Source organism: Vidua macroura, chromosome 13, assembly GCF_024509145.1.
Source record: "Vidua macroura isolate BioBank_ID:100142 chromosome 13, ASM2450914v1, whole genome shotgun sequence".
In the NCBI taxonomy this organism is placed as follows: domain Eukaryota; kingdom Metazoa; phylum Chordata; class Aves; order Passeriformes; family Viduidae; genus Vidua; species Vidua macroura.
In genome coordinates, this window is record NC_071583.1 from 22,107,264 (window position 1) to 22,124,087 (window position 16,824).

A 16,824-nucleotide genomic window follows, 5' to 3' on the forward strand; every position below is an offset into this window, starting at 1 on the left:
TGCTTGGCTGCGTACAAACCTTTTTGTGCTTCAAGAGATCCTTTCACTTTTTCTGCATGCTACCACAATTAGTTCAGACCACGGTCACTCAGCTGCTTTCTGGCCATGGGGTTGCGGTAGGATGCAGAAAAGTATTACCAGTTTTATCATGGATTAGGTGGTCTTCATGTCCCTCGGAGTTCTTCTGAGAAAGTAAACACAACAGAATTCTGCCGCCGAGAGGCAGAAAAGTTAGAATGATGGAATTATCCAGCATGTATTTGTCCAATGCTCTTTCCCTAGAGCACCAGAGGATTCCCATGCATATTTCTTCAGAGGGGGTTTTAGCACAAGTGCTACTAGTCCTATAGTAAGAGAGGTCCACCAGAACAGGTTGGCCAGGGTCATGAGCTGCATTATTAGGATCATTTGGTACAGAGCATAGGAGTCAGTGTAGATGCAGACCAAAGAGGAATTCTGTGCTTCTCGTTGAAAAACACTCCAGACAGCTATCAGCTCCCCACTGTGTGTACTACCTTCTCCCTCTGTAATCATTTGCTCACCAGAGGAAAAGTGGAGGGCTTCTGCCCTAGATTTCCATACTTTTCCTTCCCCTTTAGCAAAAGCATCAGTAAACCAAGAGTTTGCTGATTGTTCGGGGCAGAAAGGAGGGGTTACTTTGATTACAGAGGCAGGTTTGTCCAAGCTCTCCGTTTCTTGGATTGCTAAAGTTTTTACAGCTCCTTCTGTCATTGAGAAGAAGTTACAGTAATGTTCAACCTGAGCATACCACTTTCTCACTGAGGCCCTCTGGGCCACCCCGTCAGGAGGGGGACTCCCACTAGTGACTGTCTTAATAACCTTGAAGGGGCCTCTCAATACAATTGGTTGTTTTTGTGCAATTTTTTCTACTTCTAGGAAAGCTAAGATAACCATCAACAATCCTTTTTCCCAGGTAGTGTATCTTTTCTCAGCATCTTTGGAACCACGGGAATCAAAACCAACAGGTCTTGTCGGAGCCTCAGGACCCCGCTGCCATATGTGTACTGACAGCCCTGAGGAGGCAAATGCCCATTCCACCTGGAAAGGATCTGTAGGATGGATAGGGCCCAGTGCTTGATGAGCTGTTGCTTCAAAAATCAGCAATTGCAATGCTGACTCCTGAGAAAGACTCCAATCCCATTTCACCCCTTTCCTCAACAAGTCATAAAGGGGAACAAATGGGTCGTTCCAGTGACTAGGAAATCTGTCTGGTCTTTCTACAGGAGATACAGCTGCTATCGTTTTTGGAAGGAGAATTGCTGTAGGTTTGAGTGATTCTGGAAGCCCACAAATTCAAGGGGTCATTATCTTGGGCTTCACAGGTAATTGCATCAGGGATTCAAAGCCAGGAATTCATTTCTTTTTGTGAGTCATTTGCAGGCAAGCAGCTTTGTGCACATTTTCCAAGAGCTGGTCGGGGGTACTAATTCTAGCTATGGGATCTCCCCTTTCCAAGGGGCTTGTTCCCCCGGCCCAAAAAGCTGCACGCTGTGTCAGGGACCATGTGTCACCTTTCTCTCCTGTTGTTAAGAAGACACCATGTCCCCAATACCCACTGGCTTCCTGTTCAGTGAATTGAATTTGATCACCACCAGTGAGGGACACCCGGAAAACATATTCTGTTTCTGATTCATGTGGAGGCTGTCCGTATTCCCTTTTAAGCTTAGCTAGCTCGGTGGCCGTGTTTAGTTGTGATGGTATGCGTTTGGTTGTGATGTGAGGTTCCAGATCATCATCACTGAGATAGTTCTACTCTGTTTTAATCAAGGGTCTCAAGTGATGGCAGCAATGTTCCCCACAATTACTTGCTGCTTCAAGTTCTTGATGAGGATAGATTTGTTTAATGTGAGGAGTTTCCTTCTCCTCAAGCTCTGTAGAGGAATCAGCATGATGGGATTTGTTAATATGTTCCTCTGTTAAGGCAGCTCGCAATGCATAGATCACATTTTTTTGCTTCATAGAACTGTTTTTGCAAAATTTCAACTAGATTTTGAAGGGAGTCTATTATAGCATGTTCCTCACTTCTTCGCTGGAAGCCATTTTCTATAGCTGCCATAAGACAAGCTCCCAAAACTGAGCAGAAGATAGTTTTATTTTTGCCCAGTTTGAATTTTGTTTCATGTTGTAATGAACACACTCTATCAATAACATTTTCTAAGTTCAACCAATTACTCTGTGCCCATTTTTCTCCTTCTGTAGAAGGTTTGGCATTGTGTTTGGCTAGTAGTGCATAAAATTCAGCTTTAATTTCAAGGCTAAGATTGTCACTCATTTTGGGAAGGGACCAAAACCACGACAGGGAGCTACAAACTTAAGTTCCACAAAACTACACAGCCCTCGCTGTGTCGCCCTTCGCTTCCCTGGCTGGGTGAAAGGACAATAATCTGCCTGGGAGGCTCTGCTTAGTTGCTTCAAGTTGTCCCTTCCTTCCCAGACCACATACACACAACAACAACAAAACAACAGTGTCCCGCCCTTTGCACTAAGGGATCCTTTATGAATTGCCAAAGACAGTATGGGTGCCTTTTCAGCTGCAACCCTTCTGTCTAGACAGAAATCCTGTCCGTGACGCCAATTTTAATGTCACGATCCGTTTCTTGCGGGGTGTCGTGATGGTTCTTTTCACCCATCCCAAAAGTGCAACAAAGGCAAACAACAAGGGACTATCAGTTAATCACAACAAATGCACCTTTAGTAGGGGCCAAAACAGTAAACGCGATAGTGGGGATCTGAAAGGAGATAAAAGGTTAGAGAGAGAACAGGGATATGGGAATAGCTACCAACACAGGCGAGATCCTCAGTGCTCCGGACGATGGGGATCCGTCTGTCGTGTCGGGGGAGTCTTCGAAGTTCTGGTCGACTCGGGGCTCCAATTATAGTCCACAGAGGAGAGAGGGGGGGAACAAGTGTAATAATGAAAGTCCATTGTAATCGCCCCGAGGGAACGGGTGAGTCCACAGAAACCACCAAAGCAAGACGAATCCAATGAAGAATAAGTCCATTTGAATCACTGAAGGGAAACAGGTCATGTCATTAGTGGTCAGACCACCAATTTCCCCTCCTCCCTATAGCAGGGGTCTCAGTCTCAGTCCTTGGGAGGAGGGTTCTCATTCTTTCTTTGTCACAGTGGTAACGAGGCAGATGAGGGGTCTTCAATGAAGGACCGCGAGAGTCACCCCAAAAGTTCATTGGGCTTAAGAACGGAGATTAGAAGCAGGCCGCGCATCAGGCTGTCCCGTGCTGGCTCCATGTCAGGTCTTTGCCAAGTCCTTGCCAACTCCTTGCCAAGTTCTTACCAGGCCTAGTTGGGAACAGCCAGCATGACGGTTCAGTGGTCCCACCTGCGCTGTGTCCTGTTCTAAGCCGGAACTACAGTGGGGGAAGGGATTCTTTCTTGTGGCAATCGGAAGGCAGAATGGAAAATGAGGGGCTTCTGACGGGCTCTTACACCACCCCGTGACTGACGATTGCCCTCGAAAGATCTTCATCAGCAGGATTCCATGGTGTCGTCGTGGAGTCTTCAGGACTCGTCAAGTGTTGGCAGCAGGTCCCAGGGAAAAGAGAAGAGGAAAAGGGAAAGAAAGAGAAAACAGGAAAACTAAAACAATCACAACATATTAGTAATCACAACAAATTATAATTAAACAATAAGCAAAATACAATTAGTAAATCAATAATAGTTATTTAAATAATAATCAATATGAATCAATTAAACAATAAATTGATCAAATAATAAACCAGTATCATCAATATTAAACAGTAAAGTAATAAACCTAGTATAATCGATATTACTCAGTACAATTTTATAAACAATAAACAAAAATAATTAAAACAGCGATTAGAACAAATCATAAAAGAAAATGATGTAAAACATATCTTCTAACCTTATCATCTTCTTGTGTCTACTGTCCTGGGAACATCTCTAGTGTAAAGGATGTCGGCCAAGTGGTGTGCATTAATTATAGATGTTAATTTTGTTCATCGTTTCATCATTCTCCAATTTACAATAAGCAAGATTACTGATAAAACAAAACCAATCATAACTAAAATCAGAAGAACAACAATGGGATGACACAATTTCTTCAGGATACCGGTGGCGGTGGGTGACCACCCGAAAAGGGTATCCCACCACTTGTGCTCGGCATCACTTTTCACCCTTTCTACAACACGATGTATTTCTTGCACATGATGATGAACAGTTACCAGAGTTTTCTGTCCATTCCCCTTGATTTTTCCTAGGATCTCTATTAGATCTTGATGAAGTAATAATTGCTTGACCAGAGAAAGGTTCATCCCAATGGGAGTAGGCAGTAGCTTGTGAATCAACGTGAGATTGGATTCTAAAAGTTCATGTGAAGTAACTGGAGCTACAAAAGAAAAATCACATCCTGCAATTTTAGTAAAGTTGCAAGCACAAAAATTTGAATGATTTTTAGTAGCTACTACTGTACTTTCTATAAACACAGTATCCCAAGCGGTTCTGAAGCAGGCACACCCATTGTCTGTAGATACAAGGACTGTTTCAGAAGTCTCGTTAGGATGAATATCAAAATGACAGCTATTTTGTTCTGTCTCCAGACAAATATCTTGAGCTACAATTGCATTACCTTCACAGATAAACCCTAGTTGTTCTCAGATGGTACAGGACTCTAAATTGACAGTTTGCCATTTGTCATCAATTTGACGGGCCCATTCTCTATGTTCAGAAGGATAGAAAGTGGGTCCATCATGATTTAATCCTAGTGCAATGATAGGGAATATCAAATGCACCCAGGCATTTCTTATGGTCAACGCAAATGCTGTGGCTGTGTTTGTGTTAGGGTCATAGGTAAAATTCACTAAATTCCACCAGGATTGGAAATCTCTTTCAAAGTCAGTGGCACTGTCCCAGACTATTTTCCTCATTTCAGTGGGAAAAGTGCCTTCTTCACCTTCTCTTATAATTGAGGCAGCAACTGACTGCATCCATCATTGAGCCTGGATACGGCTAAGAGCTAAGGAAACGTTGCTTTGTGCGGCATTAAGTGCATCAATGATCAATTTGCTATTATTTACATTTATCTTTTCCCAATTTGCTAGAATGTTTGATAGCAACCACTGATGTGTTCCCAAGGCTGATAAGGACGATTGCAGTGGTTGTTGTATTTTGGTTAAATCTTTAGTTGTGGAAGCCAATTTATTCATTCATACTTCTGAATCAATACTATTTAGGATTCCCAATCCTGTTCCCACAAGACCAGTTATGTCTCTTGGCACGCGGTTTTTAGGAGGCTTCCACTGTCGCAGCCAGGTTGTCCAAGCCTGAAAAGAGGTCTGCAAAAAGGGTGAACAAGCTGGTTGTATTTCTCAGATATTGTTTTGCATCAGCAATTTGACTTGTTTAAGAGACCATAACAGATTAAACAATATCTGTTGTTGGCCAGTTTTCCTGATTCTATATGGTCCAATTTCAAAAATTTTCGGGCTAAGTGTAACCAGTGGTTGGGTGGTAGGTGTCACAACATTAACATCAAGTCCTACTCCAGTATTTGAATCAATACTTTCAACTTAAAAAACAAAAACAAAAACAAAAACAAAACAAAACAAAAAAAAAGTGCTTCTGTATTTTTGGACCAAAACCAAACTACTTCTACAGTTTGTGTTCATGTGAAATTGTGCCAACAATCCTGTATGCTTGGCTGCGTACAAACCTTTTTGTGCTTCAAGAGATCCTTTCACTTTTTCTGCATGCTACCACAATTAGTTCAGACCACGGTCACTCAGCTGCTTTCTGGCCATGGGGTTGCGGTAGGATGCAGAAAAGTATTACCAGTTTTATCATGGATTAGGTGGTCTTCATGTCCCTCGGAGTTCTTCTGAGAAAGTAAACACAACAGAATTCTGCCGCCGAGAGGCAGAAAAGTTAGAATGATGGAATTATCCAGCATGTATTTGTCCAATGCTCTTTCCCTAGAGCACCAGAGGATTCCCATGCATATTTCTTCAGAGGGGGTTTTAGCACAAGTGCTACTAGTCCTATAGTAAGAGAGGTCCACCAGAACAGGTTGGCCAGGGTCATGAGCTGCATTATTAGGATCATTTGGTACAGAGCATAGGAGTCAGTGTAGATGCAGACCAAAGAGGAATTCTGTGCTTCTCGTTGAAAAACACTCCAGACAGCTATCAGCTCCCCACTGTGTGTACTACCTTCTCCCTCTGTAATCATTTGCTCACCAGAGGAAAAGTGGAGGGCTTCTGCCCTAGATTTCCATACTTTTCCTTCCCCTTTAGCAAAAGCATCAGTAAACCAAGAGTTTGCTGATTGTTCGGGGCAGAAAGGAGGGGTTACTTTGATTACAGAGGCAGGTTTGTCCAAGCTCTCCGTTTCTTGGATTGCTAAAGTTTTTACAGCTCCTTCTGTCATTGAGAAGAAGTTACAGTAATGTTCAACCTGAGCATACCACTTTCTCACTGAGGCCCTCTGGGCCACCCCGTCAGGAGGGGGACTCCCACTAGTGACTGTCTTAATAACCTTGAAGGGGCCTCTCAATACAATTGGTTGTTTTTGTGCAATTTTTTCTACTTCTAGGAAAGCTAAGATAACCATCAACAATCCTTTTTCCCAGGTAGTGTATCTTTTCTCAGCATCTTTGGAACCACGGGAATCAAAACCAACAGGTCTTGTCGGAGCCTCAGGACCCCGCTGCCATATGTGTACTGACAGCCCTGAGGAGGCAAATGCCCATTCCACCTGGAAAGGATCTGTAGGATGGATAGGGCCCAGTGCTTGATGAGCTGTTGCTTCAAAAATCAGCAATTGCAATGCTGACTCCTGAGAAAGACTCCAATCCCATTTCACCCCTTTCCTCAACAAGTCATAAAGGGGAACAAATGGGTCGTTCCAGTGACTAGGAAATCTGTCTGGTCTTTCTACAGGAGATACAGCTGCTATCGTTTTTGGAAGGAGAATTGCTGTAGGTTTGAGTGATTCTGGAAGCCCACAAATTCAAGGGGTCATTATCTTGGGCTTCACAGGTAATTGCATCAGGGATTCAAAGCCAGGAATTCATTTCTTTTTGTGAGTCATTTGCAGGCAAGCAGCTTTGTGCACATTTTCCAAGAGCTGGTCGGGGGTACTAATTCTAGCTATGGGATCTCCCCTTTCCAAGGGGCTTGTTCCCCCGGCCCAAAAAGCTGCACGCTGTGTCAGGGACCATGTGTCACCTTTCTCTCCTGTTGTTAAGAAGACACCATGTCCCCAATACCCACTGGCTTCCTGTTCAGTGAATTGAATTTGATCACCACCAGTGAGGGACACCCGGAAAACATATTCTGTTTCTGATTCATGTGGAGGCTGTCCGTATTCCCTTTTAAGCTTAGCTAGCTCGGTGGCCGTGTTTAGTTGTGATGGTATGCGTTTGGTTGTGATGTGAGGTTCCAGATCATCATCACTGAGATAGTTCTACTCTGTTTTAATCAAGGGTCTCAAGTGATGGCAGCAATGTTCCCCACAATTACTTGCTGCTTCAAGTTCTTGATGAGGATAGATTTGTTTAATGTGAGGAGTTTCCTTCTCCTCAAGCTCTGTAGAGGAATCAGCATGATGGGATTTGTTAATATGTTCCTCTGTTAAGGCAGCTCGCAATGCATAGATCACATTTTTTTGCTTCATAGAACTGTTTTTGCAAAATTTCAACTAGATTTTGAAGGGAGTCTATTATAGCATGTTCCTCACTTCTTCGCTGGAAGCCATTTTCTATAGCTGCCATAAGACAAGCTCCCAAAACTGAGCAGAAGATAGTTTTATTTTTGCCCAGTTTGAATTTTGTTTCATGTTGTAATGAACACACTCTATCAATAACATTTTCTAAGTTCAACCAATTACTCTGTGCCCATTTTTCTCCTTCTGTAGAAGGTTTGGCATTGTGTTTGGCTAGTAGTGCATAAAATTCAGCTTTAATTTCAAGGCTAAGATTGTCACTCATTTTGGGAAGGGACCAAAACCACGACAGGGAGCTACAAACTTAAGTTCCACAAAACTACACAGCCCTCGCTGTGTCGCCCTTCGCTTCCCTGGCTGGGTGAAAGGACAATAATCTGCCTGGGAGGCTCTGCTTAGTTGCTTCAAGTTGTCCCTTCCTTCCCAGACCACATACACACAACAACAACAAAACAACAGTGTCCCGCCCTTTGCACTAAGGGATCCTTTATGAATTGCCAAAGACAGTATGGGTGCCTTTTCAGCTGCAACCCTTCTGTCTAGACAGAAATCCTGTCCGTGACGCCAATTTTAATGTCACGATCCGTTTCTTGCGGGGTGTCGTGATGGTTCTTTTCACCCATCCCAAAAGTGCAACAAAGGCAAACAACAAGGGACTATCAGTTAATCACAACAAATGCACCTTTAGTAGGGGCCAAAACAGTAAACGCGATAGTGGGGATCTGAAAGGAGATAAAAGGTTAGAGAGAGAACAGGGATATGGGAATAGCTACCAACACAGGCGAGATCCTCAGTGCTCCGGACGATGGGGATCCGTCTGTCGTGTCGGGGGAGTCTTCGAAGTTCTGGTCGACTCGGGGCTCCAATTATAGTCCACAGAGGAGAGAGGGGGGGAACAAGTGTAATAATGAAAGTCCATTGTAATCGCCCCGAGGGAACGGGTGAGTCCACAGAAACCACCAAAGCAAGACGAATCCAATGAAGAATAAGTCCATTTGAATCACTGAAGGGAAACAGGTCATGTCATTAGTGGTCAGACCACCAATTTCCCCTCCTCCCTATAGCAGGGGTCTCAGTCTCAGTCCTTGGGAGGAGGGTTCTCATTCTTTCTTTGTCACAGTGGTAACGAGGCAGATGAGGGGTCTTCAGTGAAGGACCGCGAGAGTCACCCCAAAAGTTCATTGGGCTTAAGAACGGAGATTAGAAGCAGGCCGCGCATCAGGCTGTCCCGTGCTGGCTCCATGTCAGGTCTTTGCCAAGTCCTTGCCAACTCCTTGCCAAGTTCTTACCAGGCCTAGTTGGGAACAGCCAGCATGACGGTTCAGTGGTCCCACCTGCGCTGTGTCCTGTTCTAAGCCGGAACTACAGTGGGGGAAGGGATTCTTTCTTGTGGCAATCGGAAGGCAGAATGGAAAATGAGGGGCTTCTGACGGGCTCTTACACCACCCCGTGACTGACGATTGCCCTCGAAAGATCTTCATCAGCAGGATTCCATGGTGTCGTCGTGCAGTCTTCAGGACTCGTCAAGTGTTGGCAGCAGGTCCCAGGGAAAAGAGAAGAGGAAAAGGGAAAGAAAGAGAAAACAGGAAAACTAAAACAATCACAACATATTAGTAATCACAACAAATTATAATTAAACAATAAGCAAAATACAATTAGTAAATCAATAATAGTTATTTAAATAATAATCAATATGAATCAATTAAACAATAAATTGATCAAATAATAAACCAGTATCATCAATATTAAACAGTAAAGTAATAAACCTAGTATAATCGATATTACTCAGTACAATTTTATAAACAATAAACAAAAATAATTAAAACAGCGATTAGAACAAATCATAAAAGAAAATGATGTAAAACATATCTTCTAACCTTATCATCTTCTTGTGTCTACTGTCCTGGGAACATCTCTAGTGTAAAGGATGTCGGCCAAGTGGTGTGCATTAATTATAGATGTTAATTTTGTTCATCGTTTCATCATTCTCCAATTTACAATAAGCAAGATTACTGATAAAACAAAACCAATCATAACTAAAATCAGAAGAACAACAATGGGATGACACAATTTCTTCAGGATACCGGTGGCGGTGGGTGACCACCCGAAAAGGGTATCCCACCACTTGTGCTCGGCATCACTTTTCACCCTTTCTACAACACGATGTATTTCTTGCACATGATGATGAACAGTTACCAGAGTTTTCTGTCCATTCCCCTTGATTTTTCCTAGGATCTCTATTAGATCTTGATGAAGTAATAATTGCTTGACCAGAGAAAGGTTCATCCCAATGGGAGTAGGCAGTAGCTTGTGAATCAACGTGAGATTGGATTCTAAAAGTTCATGTGAAGTAACTGGAGCTACAAAAGAAAAATCACATCCTGCAATTTTAGTAAAGTTGCAAGCACAAAAATTGGAATGATTTTTAGTAGCTACTACTGTACTTTCTATAAACACAGTATCCCAAGCGGTTCTGAAGCAGGCACACCCATTGTCTGTAGATACAAGGACTGTTTCAGAAGTCTCGTTAGGATGAATATCAAAATGACAGCTATTTTGTTCTGTCTCCAGACAAATATCTTGAGCTACAATTGCATTACCTTCACAGATAAACCCTAGTTGTTCTCAGATGGTACAGGACTCTAAATTGACAGTTTGCCATTTGTCATCAATTTGACGGGCCCATTCTCTATGTTCAGAAGGATAGAAAGTGGGTCCATCATGATTTAATCCTAGTGCAATGATAGGGAATATCAAATGCACCGAGGCATTTCTTATGGTCAACGCAAATGCTGTGGCTGTGTTTGTGTTAGGGTCATAGGTAAAATTCACTAAATTCCACCAGGATTGGAAATCTCTTTCAAAGTCAGTGGCACTGTCCCAGACTATTTTCCTAATTTCAGTGGGAAAAGTGCCTTCTTCACCTTCTCTTATAATTGAGGCAGCAACTGACTGCATCCATCATTGAGCCTGGATACGGCTAAGAGCTAAGGAAACGTTGCTTTGTGCGGCATTAAGTGCATCAATGATCAATTTGCTATTATTTACATTTATCTTTTCCCAATTTGCTAGAATGTTTGATAGCAACCACTGATGTGTTCCCAAGGCTGATAAGGACGATTGCAGTGGTTGTTGTATTTTGGTTAAATCTTTAGTTGTGGAAGCCAATTTATTCATTCATACTTCTGAATCAATACTATTTAGGATTCCCAATCCTGTTCCCACAAGACCAGTTATGTCTCTTGGCACGCGGTTTTTAGGAGGCTTCCACTGTCGCAGCCAGGTTGTCCAAGCCTGAAAAGAGGTCTGCAAAAAGGGTGAACAAGCTGGTTGTATTTCTCAGATATTGTTTTGCATCAGCAATTTGACTTGTTTAAGAGACCATAACAGATTAAACAATATCTGTTGTTGGCCAGTTTTCCTGATTCTATATGGTCCAATTTCAAAAATTTTCGGGCTAAGTGTAACCAGTGGTTGGGTGGTAGGTGTCACAACATTAACATCAAGTCCTACTCCAGTATTTGAATCAATACTTTCAACTTAAAAAACAAAAACAAAAACAAAAACAAAACAAAACAAAAAAAAAGTGCTTCAGTATTTTTGGACCAAAACCAAACTACTTCTACAGTTTGTGTTCATGTGAAATTGTGCCAACAATCCTGTATGCTTGGCTGCGTACAAACCTTTTTGTGCTTCAAGAGATCCTTTCACTTTTTCTGCATGCTACCACAATTAGTTCAGACCACGGTCACTCAGCTGCTTTCTGGCCATGGGGTTGCGGTAGGATGCAGAAAAGTATTACCAGTTTTATCATGGATTAGGTGGTCTTCATGTCCCTCGGAGTTCTTCTGAGAAAGTAAACACAACAGAATTCTGCCGCCGAGAGGCAGAAAAGTTAGAATGATGGAATTATCCAGCATGTATTTGTCCAATGCTCTTTCCCTAGAGCACCAGAGGATTCCCATGCATATTTCTTCAGAGGGGGTTTTAGCACAAGTGCTACTAGTCCTATAGTAAGAGAGGTCCACCAGAACAGGTTGGCCAGGGTCATGAGCTGCATTATTAGGATCATTTGGTACAGAGCATAGGAGTCAGTGTAGATGCAGACCAAAGAGGAATTCTGTGCTTCTCGTTGAAAAACACTCCAGACAGCTATCAGCTCCCCACTGTGTGTACTACCTTCTCCCTCTGTAATCATTTGCTCACCAGAGGAAAAGTGGAGGGCTTCTGCCCTAGATTTCCATACTTTTCCTTCCCCTTTAGCAAAAGCATCAGTAAACCAAGAGTTTGCTGATTGTTCGGGGCAGAAAGGAGGGGTTACTTTGATTACAGAGGCAGGTTTGTCCAAGCTCTCAGTTTCTTGGATTGCTAAAGTTTTTACAGCTCCTTCTGTCATTGAGAAGAAGTTACAGTAATGTTCAACCTGAGCATACCACTTTCTCACTGAGGCCCTCTGGGCCACCCCGTCAGGAGGGGGACTCCCACTAGTGACTGTCTTAATAACCTTGAAGGGGCCTCTCAATACAATTGGTTGTTTTTGTGCAATTTTTTCTACTTCTAGGAAAGCTAAGATAACCATCAACAATCCTTTTTCCCAGGTAGTGTATCTTTTCTCAGCATCTTTGGAACCACGGGAATCAAAACCAACAGGTCTTGTCGGAGCCTCAGGACCCCGCTGCCATATGTGTACTGACAGCCCTGAGGAGGCAAATGCCCATTCCACCTGGAAAGGATCTGTAGGATGGATAGGGCCCAGTGCTTGATGAGCTGTTGCTTCAAAAATCAGCAATTGCAATGCTGACTCCTGAGAAAGACTCCAATCCCATTTCACCCCTTTCCTCAACAAGTCATAAAGGGGAACAAATGGGTCGTTCCAGTGACTAGGAAATCTGTCTGGTCTTTCTACAGGAGATACAGCTGCTATCGTTTTTGGAAGGAGAATTGCTGTAGGTTTGAGTGATTCTGGAAGCCCACAAATTCAAGGGGTCATTATCTTGGGCTTCACAGGTAATTGCATCAGGGATTCAAAGCCAGGAATTCATTTCTTTTTGTGAGTCATTTGCAGGCAAGCAGCTTTGTGCACATTTTCCAAGAGCTGGTCGGGGGTACTAATTCTAGCTATGGGATCTCCCCTTTCCAAGGGGCTTGTTCCCCCGGCCCAAAAAGCTGCACGCTGTGTCAGGGACCATGTGTCACCTTTCTCTCCTGTTGTTAAGAAGACACCATGTCCCCAATACCCACTGGCTTCCTGTTCAGTGAATTGAATTTGATCACCACCAGTGAGGGACACCCGGAAAACATATTCTGTTTCTGATTCATGTGGAGGCTGTCCGTATTCCCTTTTAAGCTTAGCTAGCTCGGTGGCCGTGTTTAGTTGTGATGGTATGCGTTTGGTTGTGATGTGAGGTTCCAGATCATCATCACTGAGATAGTTCTACTCTGTTTTAATCAAGGGTCTCAAGTGATGGCAGCAATGTTCCCCACAATTACTTGCTGCTTCAAGTTCTTGATGAGGATAGATTTGTTTAATGTGAGGAGTTTCCTTCTCCTCAAGCTCTGTAGAGGAATCAGCATGATGGGATTTGTTAATATGTTCCTCTGTTAAGGCAGCTCGCAATGCATAGATCACATTTTTTTGCTTCATAGAACTGTTTTTGCAAAATTTCAACTAGATTTTGAAGGGAGTCTATTATAGCATGTTCCTCACTTCTTCGCTGGAAGCCATTTTCTATAGCTGCCATAAGACAAGCTCCCAAAACTGAGCAGAAGATAGTTTTATTTTTGCCCAGTTTGAATTTTGTTTCATGTTGTAATGAACACACTCTATCAATAACATTTTCTAAGTTCAACCAATTACTCTGTGCCCATTTTTCTCCTTCTGTAGAAGGTTTGGCATTGTGTTTGGCTAGTAGTGCATAAAATTCAGCTTTAATTTCAAGGCTAAGATTGTCACTCATTTTGGGAAGGGACCAAAACCACGACAGGGAGCTACAAACTTAAGTTCCACAAAACTACACAGCCCTCGCTGTGTCGCCCTTCGCTTCCCTGGCTGGGTGAAAGGACAATAATCTGCCTGGGAGGCTCTGCTTAGTTGCTTCAAGTTGTCCCTTCCTTCCCAGACCACATACACACAACAACAACAAAACAACAGTGTCCCGCCCTTTGCACTAAGGGATCCTTTATGAATTGCCAAAGACAGTATGGGTGCCTTTTCAGCTGCAACCCTTCTGTCTAGACAGAAATCCTGTCCGTGACGCCAATTTTAATGTCACGATCCGTTTCTTGCGGGGTGTCGTGATGGTTCTTTTCACCCATCCCAAAAGTGCAACAAAGGCAAACAACAAGGGACTATCAGTTAATCACAACAAATGCACCTTTAGTAGGGGCCAAAACAGTAAACGCGATAGTGGGGATCTGAAAGGAGATAAAAGGTTAGAGAGAGAACAGGGATATGGGAATAGCTACCAACACAGGCGAGATCCTCAGTGCTCCGGACGATGGGGATCCGTCTGTCGTGTCGGGGGAGTCTTCGAAGTTCTGGTCGACTCGGGGCTCCAATTATAGTCCACAGAGGAGAGAGGGGGGGAACAAGTGTAATAATGAAAGTCCATTGTAATCGCCCCGAGGGAACGGGTGAGTCCACAGAAACCACCAAAGCAAGACGAATCCAATGAAGAATAAGTCCATTTGAATCACTGAAGGGAAACAGGTCATGTCATTAGTGGTCAGACCACCAATTTCCCCTCCTCCCTATAGCAGGGGTCTCAGTCTCAGTCCTTGGGAGGAGGGTTCTCATTCTTTCTTTGTCACAGTGGTAACAAGGCAGATGAGGGGTCTTCAATGAAGGACCGCGAGAGTCACCCCAAAAGTTCATTGGGCTTAAGAACGGAGATTAGAAGCAGGCCGCGCATCAGGCTGTCCCGTGCTGGCTCCATGTCAGGTCTTTGCCAAGTCCTTGCCAACTCCTTGCCAAGTTCTTACCAGGCCTAGTTGGGAACAGCCAGCATGACGGTTCAGTGGTCCCACCTGCGCTGTGTCCTGTTCTAAGCCGGAACTACAGTGGGGGAAGGGATTCTTTCTTGTGGCAATCGGAAGGCAGAATGGAAAATGAGGGGCTTCTGACGGGCTCTTACACCACCCCGTGACTGACGATTGCCCTCGAAAGATCTTCATCAGCAGGATTCCATGGTGTCGTCGTGCAGTCTTCAGGACTCGTCAAGTGTTGGCAGCAGGTCCCAGGGAAAAGAGAAGAGGAAAAGGGAAAGAAAGAGAAAACAGGAAAACTAAAACAATCACAACATATTAGTAATCACAACAAATTATAATTAAACAATAAGCAAAATACAATTAGTAAATCAATAATAGTTATTTAAATAATAATCAATATGAATCAATTAAACAATAAATTGATCAAATAATAAACCAGTATCATCAATATTAAACAGTAAAGTAATAAACCTAGTATAATCGATATTACTCAGTACAATTTTATAAACAATAAACAAAAATAATTAAAACAGCGATTAGAACAAATCATAAAAGAAAATGATGTAAAACATATCTTCTAACCTTATCATCTTCTTGTGTCTACTGTCCTGGGAACATCTCTAGTGTAAAGGATGTCGGCCAAGTGGTGTGCATTAATTATAGATGTTAATTTTGTTCATCGTTTCATCATTCTCCAATTTACAATAAGCAAGATTACTGATAAAACAAAACCAATCATAACTAAAATCAGAAGAACAACAATGGGATGACACAATTTCTTCAGGATACCGGTGGCGGTGGGTGACCACCCGAAAAGGGTATCCCACCACTTGTGCTCGGCATCACTTTTCACCCTTTCTACAACACGATGTATTTCTTGCACATGATGATGAACAGTTACCAGAGTTTTCTGTCCATTCCCCTTGATTTTTCCTAGGATCTCTATTAGATCTTGATGAAGTAATAATTGCTTGACCAGAGAAAGGTTCATCCCAATGGGAGTAGGCAGTAGCTTGTGAATCAACGTGAGATTGGATTCTAAAAGTTCATGTGAAGTAACTGGAGCTACAAAAGAAAAATCACATCCTGCAATTTTAGTAAAGTTGCAAGCACAAAAATTTGAATGATTTTTAGTAGCTACTACTGTACTTTCTATAAACACAGTATCCCAAGCGGTTCTGAAGCAGGCACACCCATTGTCTGTAGATACAAGGACTGTTTCAGAAGTCTCGTTAGGATGAATATCAAAATGACAGCTATTTTGTTCTGTCTCCAGACAAATATCTTGAGCTACAATTGCATTACCTTCACAGATAAACCCTAGTTGTTCTCAGATGGTACAGGACTCTAAATTGACAGTTTGCCATTTGTCATCAATTTGACGGGCCCATTCTCTATGTTCAGAAGGATAGAAAGTGGGTCCATCATGATTTAATCCTAGTGCAATGATAGGGAATATCAAATGCACCCAGGCATTTCTTATGGTCAACGCAAATGCTGTGGCTGTGTTTGTGTTAGGGTCATAGGTAAAATTCACTAAATTCCACCAGGATTGGAAATCTCTTTCAAAGTCAGTGGCACTGTCCCAGACTATTTTCCTCATTTCAGTGGGAAAAGTGCCTTCTTCACCTTCTCTTATAATTGAGGCAGCAACTGACTGCATCCATCATTGAGCCTGGATACGGCTAAGAGCTAAGGAAACGTTGCTTTGTGCGGCATTAAGTGCATCAATGATCAATTTGCTATTATTTACATTTATCTTTTCCCAATTTGCTAGAATGTTTGATAGCAACCACTGATGTGTTCCCAAGGCTGATAAGGACGATTGCAGTGGTTGTTGTATTTTGGTTAAATCTTTAGTTGTGGAAGCCAATTTATTCATTCATACTTCTGAATCAATACTATTTAGGATTCCCAATCCTGTTCCCACAAGACCAGTTATGTCTCTTGGCACGCGGTTTTTAGGAGGCTTCCACTGTCGCAGCCAGGTTGTCCAAGCCTGAAAAGAGGTCTGCAAAAAGGGTGAACAAGCTGGTTGTATTTCTCAGATATTGTTTTGCATCAGCAATTTGACTTGTTTAAGAGACCATAACAGATTAAACAATATCTGTTGTTGG